The sequence below is a fragment of the Marmota monax genome, unplaced genomic scaffold (genome assembly GCF_021218885.2).
Source record: "Marmota monax isolate L192 unplaced genomic scaffold, Marmota_monax_Labrador192_F-V1.1 WCK01_AAM20220418_F8-fsc00054, whole genome shotgun sequence".
Taxonomy (NCBI): Eukaryota; Metazoa; Chordata; class Mammalia; order Rodentia; family Sciuridae; genus Marmota; species Marmota monax.
Window position 1 is genome coordinate 171,869 of NW_026692145.1, and position 15,223 is coordinate 187,091.

Sequence of the window (15,223 nt, forward strand, 5' to 3'; positions counted from 1 at the left end):
GAAAACAAACAATGTTTAGTAACAGAAATAAACAAATATGGCTGGAAGAACAACCCATATCTCAATAATAACCCTAAATGTTAATGGCTTAAACTCACCAATTAAGAGACACAGGCTAGTAGAATGGATCACAAAACAAGACCCAACAATATGCTGCCTACAGGAGACACATTTGATAGGAAAAGACATACATAGGCTGAAGGTGAAAGGTTGGGAAAAATCATATCACTCATATGGACTTCAGAAACAAGCAGGCGTGTCCATACTCATATCAAATAAAATAGATTTCAAGCCAAAGTTAATCAAAAGAGATATAGAGGGACACTACATACTGCTTAAGGGAACCATACACCAACAAGACATAACAATCATAAATATTTATGCCCCAAACAATGGTGCAGCTATGTTCGTCAAACAAACTCTTCTCAAGTTCAAGAGTCTAATAGACCACCACACCATAATCATGGGAGACTTCAACACACCTCTCTCGCCAGTGGACAGATCTTCCAAACAAAAGTTGAATAAGGAAACTATAGAACTCAATAACACTATTAATAACCTAGACCTAATTGACATATATAGAGTATACCACCCAACATCAAGCAATTACACTTTTTTTCTCAGCAGCACATGGATTCTTCTCAAAAATAGATCATATATTATGTAACAGGGCAACTCTTAGACAATATAAAGGAGTAGAGATAATACCATGCATCTTATCTGATCATAATGGAATGAAACTGAAAATCAACAATAAAAGAAGGAAGGAAAAAGCATACATCACTTGGAGAATGAACAATAGGTTACTGAATGATCAATGGGTTATAGAAGACATCAAGGAGGAAATTAAAAAATTCTTAGAGATAAATGAAAACACAGACACAACATATCGGAATCTATGGGACACATTGAAAGCAGTTCTAAGAGGAAAATTCATTGCTTGGAGTTCATTCCTTAAAAAAAGAAAAAACCAACAGATAAATGATCTCATACTTCATCTCAAAATCCTTGAAAAAGAAGAGCAAAACAACAGCAAAAGAAGTAGAAGGCAAGAAATAATTAAAATCAGAGCTGAAATTAATGAAATCGAAACAAAAGAAACAATTGAAAAAATTGACAAAACTAAAAGTTGGTTCTTTGAAAAAATAAACAAAATCGACAGACCCTTAGCGATGCTAGCGAAGAGAAGAAGAGAGAGAACTCAGATTACTAGCATACGGGATGAAAAAGGCAATATCACAACAGACACTTCAGAAATACAGAAGATAATCAAAAACTATTTTGAATCCTTATACTCCAATAAATTAGAAGATAGTGAAGGCATAGATAAATTTCTTAAGTCATATGATCTGCCCAGATTGAGTCAGGAGGATATAGAAAACCTAAACAGACCAATATCAATTGAGGAAATAGAAGAAACCATAAAAAGACTACCAACTAAGAAAAGCCCAGGTCTGGATGGGTATACAGCAGAATTTTACAAAACCTTTAAAGAAGAACTAATACCAATACTTTTCAAGCTACTTCAGGAAATAGAAAAGGAGGGAGAACTTCCAAATTCATTCTATGAGGCCAAATGGTTTAATTTAAATTGGGTAAACAACTGTTGAGGATTGTTTTAATATGTGAACAAAAAAGGAGGTTAACAGATCTGTTTGTTTACTTTCACCTTTCCTTTTCATTATATTTAATAATTCTCTTCAAGATAATGTAAATTGTTAAGAAAATTGTTTTCTTTTAGTGCCTTCTGTAATGTTACAGAATGCTGGTACAAAGACCTCTTGTTTTCTTTTAGTGCCTTCTGGAATGTTACAGAATGCTGGTACAAAGACCTCTCCACAGGTGTGGCTGTATACTGGACCGGTAGTCAGTGACGGGTAAGATCCAATTACAGTGGTACCAACCTAAGACAGGAGGCTGACGCCTTGAGGTCAGCTCATCCGATAACGGGTAAGGACCATATGTACTATTGGACAACCTAAGGCAGGCACGGTCCCTAAGCCACATGCTTGTTGTTTAAACAGAGAGGGGGAGATGTTGAGAGCCACAGCCGAAGGGGCCCCAGCAAACTTTCAGACTGCCAGCTGATGATTGGCTCACAGCGGCCCCAGCAACATCTAGCTGATTGGCTCCTCTGCGGTGATGCTCATTGGGCTGTTTACCTGCCCTTTCAGACCACGGAGCTGCTCATTGGGGGACTTTTTTGGCTCTGCCCATGCGACCCGGCCAATCGGCCTCAAGAGCAGGAGGATTGTGGGAGGTGGAGAGGCTTGTGGTTGTGAGAGAGGCTTGTGGGAAGCTGGTGGTGGCAGTTGGGCTCTGAAGGTTTTTCCTGAGGAGCGGTTTTATTTGGTATGTGTGGTTCTAAAAATAAAGTTCGTTTCTTTTGACAAGTGGCTCCTGAATTGTGCCCAGCCAGACTGCGGCACTTTATGTTTTCAGATTCTCAGCATTAGGACACAGACATCTTTGGAAGATTATTATTATGTCTACTACATTCTTTTTTGTTATTTATTAAATTATGATTTATTTTTTATTGATAAAACAACCTTGCATTCCTGGGAATAACTTCAGTTAATAATGGTTATTCTTTCAATATATTACTAGATTAGGCAAATGGATACATTATGACATATTCATAGAATGGAACTCTATACTGGGACATACAGCAATATGAATGAATTCTACAGATAATACATTAAGTATAAGACATTAGTCACAAAATAGCCTATACTTTATGATTCCACTTTATATCAATGTTCAAAATAGGCAAAACTAAATGCTTAAAATTCAGAATAGTCATTATCTCAGGAGAGGAAGTATTATAGTCTGTAAACTTGCATGAAGGAACTCTAGATGCTAAAAATGTTTCCCAAAATGACTATAACATTCTGCTTTAGTCTACTTTGGCATCACTGTGACCAAAATACCTAAAAAGGACTATTTAGAGGAGGGAAAGTTTATTTTGAGCTTATGATTTCTGAGGGTTCCATCCACAGACGACTTGAGTCCAGAGTCCTTGGGCCAAGGTGAGGTAGAACATCATAGCAGAAGATGTGGGGGTGGAGAGCAACTCAGGACATGACAATCACAAAGCGGGTACAGGGAAGATGTACTTTTCCAGGGCATGCCTCAAGTGACCCACATCCTCCAGCCATACCCACCTGCCTACTATTTCAATCCAGAGAGTCAATGCAAATTAGGATGAGCTGATTAGGTTACAGCTCTCATAATATAATAATTTTATCTCTGAATATTCTTTCCACTTCTGGTCCCCAAAAGCTCATGTCCATCTAACAATGCAAAATGCATTTAGTTCATCTGCAAGAGTCCTAAAGTCTTAACAGTTTTATATTGCCCAGAAGTCCAAGTTCAAAGTGAACTCTGAGACTCGAGGCAAACCCTTGACTGTGAGGCCCTGCAAAATCAAAAAAATATTATATATATATATATATATATATATATATATATATATATATATATATATATCTCCAATACACAGTGGCACAGAGTAAACATTCCTATTCTGAAAGAGAGGAAGAGGGGCACAGAAAGATGGGATGGGCCCAAAACAATACTGAAATCCAGCTGCATAAATAGGTCCCCAACTCTGTGTACATAATCTGGGACACATGGCTATACAACATGTGTTTAACAAAAGACTTGATCCGCCCTGCTCCTTTAGCCTTGTGGTTGCAGTGCACATGAACTCTCTTATAGCTTGATTCTATCCACAGCCAACAGCGTTTCTCAGCAGAGTCCATGTTACTGGCAGCTCTTAATTCCTGGGGTCTCCACTCCAGCTTTGACTTCACATTTACAGCTTCATGTATTGCCCTTTCAGTGGAAGCCTACAGGGATTCTGTCCCTCCTCCACTTTTCATGGCCTTCCAGGCTTTCCTTTGAAATCTGGGTAGAAGCCTCTATGAGTCCTTAACTCAAGAATCCTGCATTCTTCCAGAACTGTCACTATGTGGCTGAGGCCCATGGTTTGTTGGCAGCTTGCTCAGTATCTGGAATCATTGCTGTAGTGGCACCTGAGTGCCTGTACTGCTCAGCATGGTGAAACAATTTCATAACCCCCTGTGTGAGTAGGGTACCCTCAAAATATCTTCTCAACAGAATTTTCCCTTCTACATCTTTGGGCCTTCAGTGGGTGTGGTGTCACAAATTCCTGAGATGACCTCAAGGCATCTTTCTTAGTACATTTAGCATAGTTTTAGGGGCTATAATTTTTTCAACAAGCATACCTTTGGCCCCAGATTTACATGCACTTTTCTGGCCAAACTGCAAATTTAAAAAATCCCTTAGCTGTTTTCTACTCCTATTTCTCACAAGAAACCTGGCTACCATTTGCCAGCAATATCCATGCCATTGACCGGATGCTGGGCTGCCTTGAAATTTCATCCACTGGATTAATTATTCCATCATTTTTAAATTCAGCCCCAAAGGGTCAGAACATGAGCAAAATGTAGATAAGTTCTTCATCAGAATATAACAGAAGTGGCCTCTAGTCCAATTCCCAATAGAATCTTCATTTCCCTCATGAGCACAGTCTGCATTCCCCTTGGGATTCTGGTCTTTTGAACTCCCACCAGAATCACCCAGTAAACTCTGCTGACAAAATTCCAAAGGTTTTCTAGTTTACATCTCTAAACTTTTCAAAATACGTCTGAACCATATGGTCAGGTTAGTAATAGCAATGACCCCACTTCTTGGTACCATTTTCTGTTTTAGTCAGATTTTAAAACACTGTGACCAAAATATCTGAAAAGAATAACTTACAGGGAAGAATTATTTGGGGCTCAAGGTTTCAGAAGTCTCAATCCATAGACAGCCAATTCCATTGCTCTGAGTCTGAGGTAAAGCCCAACATCATGGCAGAAGGTGTGGGGTAGGAAAGCAGCTCAGGACTTGGCAACCAGGAAGTCAGAGAGTGGGGAAGAGACCACAGGAAAGAGAACATGCACCCTTTCAGGGCATGCCCCCAGTGACCCACCTCCTCCAGCCATGCTCCGTCTGCCTACAGTTACCACCCAGTCAGTTCATTCAAACTAGGATGGACTGATTAGATTTCAGCTCTCAGAATCTAATCATTTCACCTCTGAATATTCCTTCATTAACAGGAGCTCTTGAGGGACATCCAAACTATAACACATTCTGTATTAAGTCTCATCACAAGCTCAATAGCACTTTAGTATTATCAGGTTTTGTTTTGTTTAGGCTTTTTTGGGGGTTGCTATTTTTGTTTTTACTTTAGCCATAATATGTGTGACATGGTAATTCCCTGACGATTTAATTTGCAATTCTCTAATTATTAATGATGATGAACAACTTTTGTGTGCTAATTTATCATATATTTATCTTTTCTGGTGAAGTGTCTGTTCAAATGTTTTTCCATTTTGAATAATATAGTTTACTTTTTATCTTGTGGAGTTGAGAATTCTGTATGAATTCTGTATTAAAGTCTTCATTAGATATGTTATCTACCAATATTTTCTCCCAGCCTATTATTTGTCTTTTCATTGTATTAACAGCATATTTTGAAATACACAAGCTTTTTTAATTTGATGAAGTCTAATTTATCTAATTTTACTTTCATTTATTGTGCTTTCATTGTCATTAACTGAGAAATCTTTGGCTAATCTAAGATTGCAGAGGGTTTTTTCCCCCTGTTTTCTTTTAAGAGTTTTATAATTTTGATTTTACCATTAAATCTATTAACTATTCTGAGTTACTTTTTGTATATGGTGTGAGAGCCATGTACAGTGGTGCATACATATAATCCCAGTTGCTCAGGAGGCTGAGGAAGGTGAACCTTGAGTTTGACATCAGCCTTTCCAACGTAAGAAAACCCAATATCCCCCCAAAAAAGATGAGTTATTAACTTATATGGTATGCGATACAGATCAAAATTTAATTTTTTAAAAAAATGTATATTCAGTTGTTCCTGTATCATTATTGAAAGGACTCTCCATTTTCCACTGAAATGTGATTATAACATTGTAAAAAATGAGATATCTATATATGTATGAATGTCTGGATTCCATATTCAGTTCTATTCATCTACCTTTTTATCTTGATAAAAATATCACATTGTTTTATTACTATAGACTTATCATAAATCTTGAAATCAAATAGTATTAGTCCCCCAACTTAATTCTTCAATTTCACAGTTGTTTTCACCATTGTATGTCCTTTGCATTTCCATATAAATTTTGGAATCAGTATTCTTTTGGGGGAAAGTATACCAGGGATCGACCACTGAGCCACATCCCCAGCTCTATTTTGTATTTTATTTAGAGACAGGGTCTCACTGAGTTGCTTAGTGCCTCACTTTCGCTGAGGCTGGCTTTGAACTCACTATCCTCCTGTCTCAGCCTCCCAAGCTGCTGGGATTCTAGGCATGTGCCACCATGCCCAGTGGAATCAATATTTTTTAATACATTAAAAATAATTTGCCAGGCTAGGCATGGTGCAGACAACTGTAATCCCAGATACTTTGCATGCCGAGGCAGGAGTGTCATAAATTTGAGGCTAGCCGGGGCAACTTAGCAAGGCCTTGTCTCAAAAAAATTTCCTTACAAAAGGACTGGAGGTGTAGCTCAGTGGCAGGGTTCTTGCCTAGTATGTGTGAAGACCTGGCTTCAATGCTTGTTACTGAAAAACAAAACAAAACACATTTTCCAGGAGTGTAATTGACTCTTTAGGTCAATTTTGGGGAAACTGCTGTCTTAGCAATATTCAGTCTTTCAACCTATGAACGTATCGTTCCACTACTCTCTCACATTTTTTTTCATCATATTTAACTAACTTTTATGTTTTTATAGTGTTTAGGTTTTTTTAGTTACAAATTTCCTTCATTTTAATATTCATTCACCTGTGACCTAACACCTTGCTAAACTTACTTCTTATTCTAGTATTTTTATAGATCCTAGAGAATCCATTTTCTGTATACATGATCATGTTGTCTACAAATAAGAATTTGCTTTCTTTCTGGTCAATCTGAATGCCTTTTATTTCCTTTTCCTTTCCCAGTTCTTTTTCCTTATTGCACTATCTAGAACTGGTAGTGAAGTATTGTACTGAAGTGGTGAGAGTAAGTATACTTGTCTTGTTCTTATAAGGGTGGAAAACATACTTGCTTTCATCTTTAAGTACGTTAGCTGTAGAGTGTTGGGGTTTTTTGTTTGTTTTTGTTTTTTGTAGGTACTCTTCATCAAATTTAGGAGTTCCCTCTATTCCTCCTTTGATGTGAGTTTTTATTAGGAACCATATGACACAGAAATTCTTCATGATAGAGAAATAAAACATGCTTACACAAACATCTGTACACGACTGTTTATAGCCAATTCATTTGTAATTGTCCATACCTGGAAACATGCCAAATATCCTTAACAGGTGAACAGATCACCAAAATATTAATTCCATGGCAGACAGATTGTAAGGCAGCCTTCAACATCCTTAGCATCGGGTCATGCCTTTTGAGTGTTGGTGGGGACTGTGACTTGCTTCTAAAGAATATGGCAAAAGTTGTGAGATGTCACTCTTCTGATTAGGTTACATTGTACATGACTCCATCTTGCAAGCAGAATTCATTTCTGCCTACTGGCCATGAAGGAGCAGGCTGCAGTGTTGTGAACTTCCTATGCACAGTGCAACAAGGCAGAGAACTGCAGCAGCTTTTATAACAAATTAGGAGATTTCTTAACATTCAACCAGCCTTATATTAACACTCATGACACATTATTTTCTGAGTATGCTGCTCAGTATTACATTTGCTAATATTTGAGACTTCCCTATTAATACTGCAAAAGCAACCACAACTGCGGCCAGGACGTGCCAATACTTCCCAGGTTGTGCGATTCATGAAGAAAATTTGTTCACAGAATTTTGTTCAACTGACGTCTATGGGAAGGTGAGTGAGGGGCTGGGAGGGGTGTGGCGGGAGGTCTCATCAATTTACAGAAGTGAACCCTCCTATGCTTCACTAGCAGCGGGCTCCAAACCTGGAAACAAGCACTCACCATACACCCCCAGGTGTCCCGGGTTCCTCCTATTTTCAGACGTCCCCCCCCCCCCACGTTAGCATTGGAAAACCTCCGCCCAGTCCCAGTGACACCAACCTCAAATCCCCGCCTTCCTGGCTTGTGCTACGAGTCTGCGCACTGGAGATTATGACCCCTAAGCGAAGCACGTGAAGGCACTGAAGTCCCGCCCCGGCTCCACCCATCCAGGATCTGGAACCCGCCTCCGAGGACACGCGCTTCCGGTGACACTTCTGTGCTGACCTCTACGGAGCCCAGCGGAGCTCACAGAAGACCAGCGGAGCAATGGACGGTCGAGTGCAGCTGATAAAGGCCCTTCTGGCCCTTCCCATCCGTCCCGCGGCGCGTCGGTGGAGGAACCCGATTCCCTTTCCCGAGACGTTTGACGGCGATACCGACCGGCTCCCCGAGTTCATCGTGCAGACCGGCTCCTACATGTTCGTGGACGACAAGACCTTCTCCAGCGACGCCCTGAAGGTGACGTTCCTCATCACCCGCCTCACGGGCCCAGCCCTGCAGTGGGTGATCCCCTACATCAAGAAGGACAGCCCCCTGCTCAATGATTACCGGGGCTTCCTGGCCGAGATGAAGCGGGTCTTTGGATGGGAGGAGGACGAGGACTTCTAGGCCTGCAGACCCTCGGGCCTATGGCCGGTGCTCTGGGGAGGGTCAGCTGAGCCAGGCGCCCTCCCGCCGCGCCTCCCTCCCCACTCGCTAGCTAGCTCGCTCGCGTCACCGCGGTCTCCCTGCGCTGCTGTCCCCTCCCGCGTAGTGCTTGCCTTTGTTCCAGGAATAGCGCTCCAGGCTCCCGCAGCTGCCGCCACAGGGCCTCGCTCTGGAGCGGGCCCCCGCCCTGTGCTGCCAGCCCAGCCCCTCCCGTGCCCATTCGGACGCTGTCCTGTGCTCCAGCCGCACGCAGGCTGGGCCCCCGTTACACACTGGACACACCACCCACAGCCGGCCGCTGCCCACCACCCCTGCCAGACCACCGGACTGCATCGCGCTCTGCCCACACGCCTGTGCTGCGCTGCGCTGCCATCGCCTTCCACCACACTCACCGACAGACTGCCGCTCTTGGTGATCTGGACTCTCCTTGGAGGTACCTGAGCTGGCCACAGCCCGTGGACATTGATTCACACAGCTGGCTGTCCCCATGAAAGGGCCAGCCAGACTGACCTATTCCCTCCCTACTTTCAGAGACCTTGGTAGTCAAATCCGGTCATTCATTTTCTCCTGTGGACCAGTTAGCTTCCCCCGGATTGCAGTTTTCTTCTGAATGTGCAGCTATCTCTCTGATGTGCGTGCTTTTTGTTCAATACTCTAATTCCTGCACTCTTTTCCAGCTCTTCTACACTACCTGTACAAATGTCTTTTCCTTACTTTGAATAAATGACAGACACTAGTTAAAAAGAAATTGAGTCTCAGTAAATTTGCCACCTATCCCTCCCCAGTCCTGTAAATGGGGTCCATTTCCTGTTTAAAAGCTATCTGTCCTGCCATTCAGTGGATGATATTGACTCTTGCATTATAAAACAGAAGATCAAATCCTGTGGTGGTCCCGGGGATAGAAAACTTAACTGACAGCCATCCACTGGTTAATTTGGTAGACTGAGTGGGGGTAGATTGTCACCTGTCACTCACTTTGTAAGGGACACTTTAGAAGTGAATAACCTGTAGGATCATAAGCAACAGTGCTGTTTGTAGCCACAAATTTGAAGCAACATAAGTGTGATCAGAAGTAAAATGCAGTGATATGTATGTGTATTTACTTTTGCCCTCTTTTTAAACTATGGATAATAATTTTTAATTTACAGAAAGTTTACAAAAATGCTTGGCACAGTGGTGCATACCTGTAATCCCAGCTACCTCTGAGGAAGGATTGCAAATCTAGTTTCAGGCAGGATTGCAAATTCAAAATATCCTGGTCAATTTAGTAAGATTTCATCTCAAAATAAAATTTAGAAAGGGCTGGAGAGGTCAGTGTTAAGCACTTGCCTAGCATGCACGAGGTCCTGGGTTCAATCCCTATTACCACATATACTCACAGACAAAAATTACAAAAATAGTTCAAGCAATCCCCATATTCCTTTGTCTCATTTGCTTTTTCTTTTTCCTATCTATATACCTATAAAATACATGTAATGTTTTTTCTGAATCATGAATCATTATGTACATATATGTAAATATAAATGAATATATATATGTTACGTATCAACACATATGTATATAATGCTTTTCTGAAGCATTTGCTAGTTCATTAAAATGATAATGTGTACCTACAAATAAGCTACACCTAAGATAATATTCAATGGTTATATGTCAAATGTTTTCCACAGAGGTAACAAACTGGACAAGATTTTCCACTGTCAGCATTTTTATTCCCAATGTCTTGCAGATCATAATTCAACCAGTCAATAAAATCAAATAATGGGGGCTGGTAATGTAGCTCTGTGGTAGAGCACTTGCCTTACAAGTAGGAGATCCTGGGTTTGATCCATAGTACCACAAAACAAACAAACAAACAAACAAAAATAAAGTATCTTAAGATTGAAAAAGAAAAATAAAAGTCATTGTTTGCATTATTATTGCAAACATAGGAAATACAAGCAGATCTATGAGTAATTAGAAATTATACATGAAGTTAGCAATTCCTCTGTATACAAGATCAATACACAAAAATAAAAAAAAAGACAATAACAAGTATTGGTAAAGATGTCGAGAAATTGAGCCCTTATATATTGCTAGGAAAATGATGCAGCCACTTTGGAAAAAGAGCTTGGCAGTTCTTCAAAATGTAGAGAGTTACTATTTACCGTTCAACTCACATAGCAATTCTACTCCTAGGTATGAAGAGAATTGGAAATACACAAAAACTTGTGCATGAATGTGCATAGAAGCATTATTCATAATAGCACCAAAATAGAACAACCCCAAACAAAGATGAATACACAAAATGTGGTATCTCCATACAATGGAATATTAGTCAATAAAAGGAATGAAGTACTGATAGGTACTACAAAAGAATGAGCTTTGAAAACATTATGCAAAGTGAAAGAAGTTAATCACAAAACACCACATATTATATGATTCTGCTTATGTGAGATATTCAGAATAAGCAAATGTGTAGATGTAGAAAGTAAATTAGTGGTTACCTGGAGCTAGAGGGAAGGGAAAATGGGGAGGTCAAGGTTTCTTCCTGAGGTAATGGAAATGTTCTAAAATTAAATAATGGTAGTGGTTGCACAAGCTGGGAATATATTAAAAAGCACTAACTTGTATAATTCATTTTATTTTTTCAGTACTGGGAATTGATCACAGGTCCTTACACATGCTAGGCAAGTATTCTACCACTGAGCTACAACTCCAACCCTAACTTTATACTTTAAAAGCTGAATATTACCATGTGTTAGCTTTTCATCACTGTGACCAAAATACTCAACAAGAACAACTTAGAGGAGTAAAATTTATTTTGGATCATGGTTTCAGAGGTTCAATCCATAGTTGGCCTGTTCAGTCTGGGATCTGGGTCTGAGGTGAAGTGGAACAACATGGCTAAAGGGCAGTGCAGTGGAGGAAAGCTGCTTACTACATGGTGTCTGCAAAGCAAAGAGAGAAGGAGAATCCAGAGGGACAAGATATATTATCCCAAGGGGCACGCCCCCAGTGACACACCTCTTCTGCCTCATCCTACTGGCCTATAGTTACCACCTAGTTAATCATTTAAATTATTAATCCATCAACTGGGTTAATTCAGTGATCAGGTCACAGTTCTTATAACCCAATCATTTCACCTCTGAACACTGCCTGATTAACTTTTGGAGGACACTCCATATTCAAACCATAATACCACATGTGAGTCTTCTCAATAAAGCTATTATAAAAAAAGTGTTAGGGTCTGTAAACAAGAGCCGGGCTGCGGCAAAAAAGCAATTGTATTCCTATTTACTAATAACAAAATACTAGAAGTAAAATTTTAGAAATTAATACCATTTACAATCATAAATTATCAAATACTAGAAATAAATCTATAAAATATTCATCATACTTCAACACTTGAATCTACAAAATATTACTGAGATAAATTTAAAACACAATAAATCAAAGGATATAGGATATTAATGAATTGGAAAGCTCAAATTAGTTACAAGATATATTTCTCTTCAAATTTCATTTTTGGATCCTATTTGATCCCAAACAAAATCAGGCAGATTTTAGAAGAAAGCACAGGTGAATATCCTTATGATATTGGGTTAGGCAAACATCTCTTTTATTTCCAGCCCTGGAAATTGAATCCAGGGCCTCAAACATGCTAGGCAAGCACTCTACCACTGAGCTATATCCCCAGCTCTCAAACACCCTTTTACTGAGATGTCCCATAATTTTCCTTAGTGTGTTTTCATTCCCTACATTGAATAATAAATTAAATTTGTTCAATTATAGTAGGGTGTTCCTGGTGGGTCTTTGCCTGGAAGGCATTAACGTCAAGTATGTATAAAAAGAGTTGCTGCCAATCAAAAAGAAGGTAAATAAATCAATAAAAATATTTGAAATTTGTGAACGAGCATTTCATAAAAAAGCATAGCAAAATGGCCAAAAAGCAATAGAGAGGTACTTAATATTATTAGTAATAATAGAAATGCAGCCCTCTCTGTAGTGTGCTGAGCGCGTGAGCCTCCGCTCTTGCAAGGTCGCTGTGGAGGACTATGTTGTTACAGAACATTCTGCTCACCAGCTAGCACGCACAGCTGGGAAGGGGCTGAGTGGAGTGGCCGGGCAGGCAAAGTTGGCCTGTGCTTTGGACTGCAAGTGTTCCAGACCAGGTACTCCAGGGGTTGTAAAAACTACACTAGGCAAAGAACTTGCATCAAGATCAGGACTGAAGAGCTGGGATTGTGGCTCAGTGGTAGAGCCAGCACGGGCGGGACCCGGGTTCAATTCTCAGCACCACATAAAAATAAAGGCATTGTGTTGTGTCCATCTACACCTAAAAAAATAAATAAATATTAAAAAAAGATCAGGACTGAAATACATTAATATGGGTGATTTAGCTCAAGAAGGGCAGTTATATAATGGCTATGATGAAGAGTATGATTGCCCCATTTTAGATGAAGATAGAGTAGTTGATGAGTTAGAAAACCAAATGAGAGAAGGTGGAACTATTGTTGATTACCATGGTTGTGATTTCTTCCCTGAACATTGGTTTCACATAGTTTTTGTGTTGAGAACAGATAACAGTGTATTGTACAAAAGACTTGAAACAAGGGGTTGTGGTGAGAAGAAATTAAAAGATAACATTCAGTGTGAGATTTTTCAAGTTCTTTATGAAGAAGCCATAGCATTCTAAAAGAAGAAATTGTGCACCAACTGTCCAGCAATAAACCAGAAGATCTAGAAGATAATATAAATCAGTTCCTGAAATGGATTGAGCAGTGGGTCAAAGATCATAACACTTGACTGGCCACTTTACAATCACTCTTATTGATACCTTTCTGCCCACTTCATAGAAATTGACAACATATTATTAAAATTATTATTAAATAATATTAATAAAATCACATTGCAGGGCTAGCAGGTGTATAATGTAAAGGTTTGTGCCTGGGTCTCTTTTTCTCCACATGAAAGCTAAACAATGTCAAATATAATATAATATTAAAAGTAAAAATTGTCATTTAATGCTTCAGTTAATAATAAATATGACCAAAGGGGTTGATATTCTTTATGCTTATTATAGAAGAAAATGCAAATGATTTATTAAAATAAAAAATAAAGCATCAAAAAAAGAAATGCAAATTTAAAACATAATGTGATATCACCACAGACCATCAACCTACACTTCAATAAATAAAAATGAACACTTGAAACATACAACATAGATGAATCTCACAGATACAGAATAAATTCTATATTGTTGCATGTTTTCATTTATAAGAAGTTACAAAACAGGTAAAAAAAATTATCTTTGGTGATAGAGGTAGAAAAGTTTTTACACAAATTTGTTTATCTTTGGTGATAGAGGTTAGAAGAGTGTTAATATAAATGTGTAATTTGAAGTTTTTAAAGAACAGACTTAAGATAATGAGAAGAAAGAACATTTACACTTTGAGGCAATTATTTATAGTTAAAATAAGTTTCTTCTACTACTTCAGTGCTTTTGTTGACTAGGTAAGAAGTTATATACTCTATATTCTTTTTGTAATTGTTCTGAAAAGTTCGCATGCATACCTAATATATAAAGTTATCAACACAAGGAAATTAGAAGAATATAATTAATAAAAAGAGTCTGATAATACCAAGTATGCAATTGCTAGACTGTGGAACCAACCCAGATGCCCTTCAATAGATGAATGGATAAAAAAAATGTGGCATTTATACACCATGGAGTATTACGCAGCACTAAAAAATGACAAAATCATAGAATTTGCAGGGAAATGGATGGCACTAGAGCAGATTATGCTTAGTGAAGCTAGCCAATCCCTAAAAAACAAATACCAAATGTCTTCTTTGATATAATGAGAGCAACTAAGAACAGAGCAGGGAGGAAGAGCAGGAAGAAAAGATTAACATTAAACAGATACATGAGGTGGGATGGAAAGGGAGAGAAAAGGGAAATTGCATGGTAATGGAGGGAGACCCTCATTGTTATACAAAATTACATATAAGAGGTTGTGAGGGGAATGGGAAAATAAACAAGGAGAGATATGAATTACAGTGGATGGGGTAGAGAGAGAAGATGGGAGGGGAGGGAGGGGGGATGGTAGAGGATAGGAAAGGTAGCAGAATACAACAGTTACTAATAGGGCATTACGTAAAAATGTGGATGTGTAACCGATGTGATTCTGCAATCTGTATTTGGGGTAAAATTGGGAGTTCATAACCAACTGGAATCTAATGTATGAAATATGATATGTCAAGAGCTTTATAATGTTTTGAACAACCAATAAAAAAAATTAAAAAAAAAATAATACCAAGTATGAATAAGGAAATGAGACTACATAAATTAAAAGCAAGACTGTAAATTACAAGAAAATATTTTGCTAAATAATTGGGCAGTTCCTTTAGACTGGATTTCTCATAAGTTGATTCTGACCAAGGATTCATGTGTAAGTGATATGTAATAAGTGGTACACATAAAAATATAGTGACAGAGGAATGGAAAAGTAAAGCTTCGATGGGAA

General features: G+C 38.9%; 1 pseudogene; it reads left to right on the forward strand.

Annotated features, from left to right (window-relative positions):
• The first annotated feature begins 9,605 nt into the window (after positions 1 to 9,605).
• On the forward strand, positions 9,606 to 14,587 carry LOC131423218 (adenylate kinase isoenzyme 6-like; annotated as a pseudogene).
• The last annotated feature ends 636 nt before the right edge of the window (positions 14,588 to 15,223 follow it).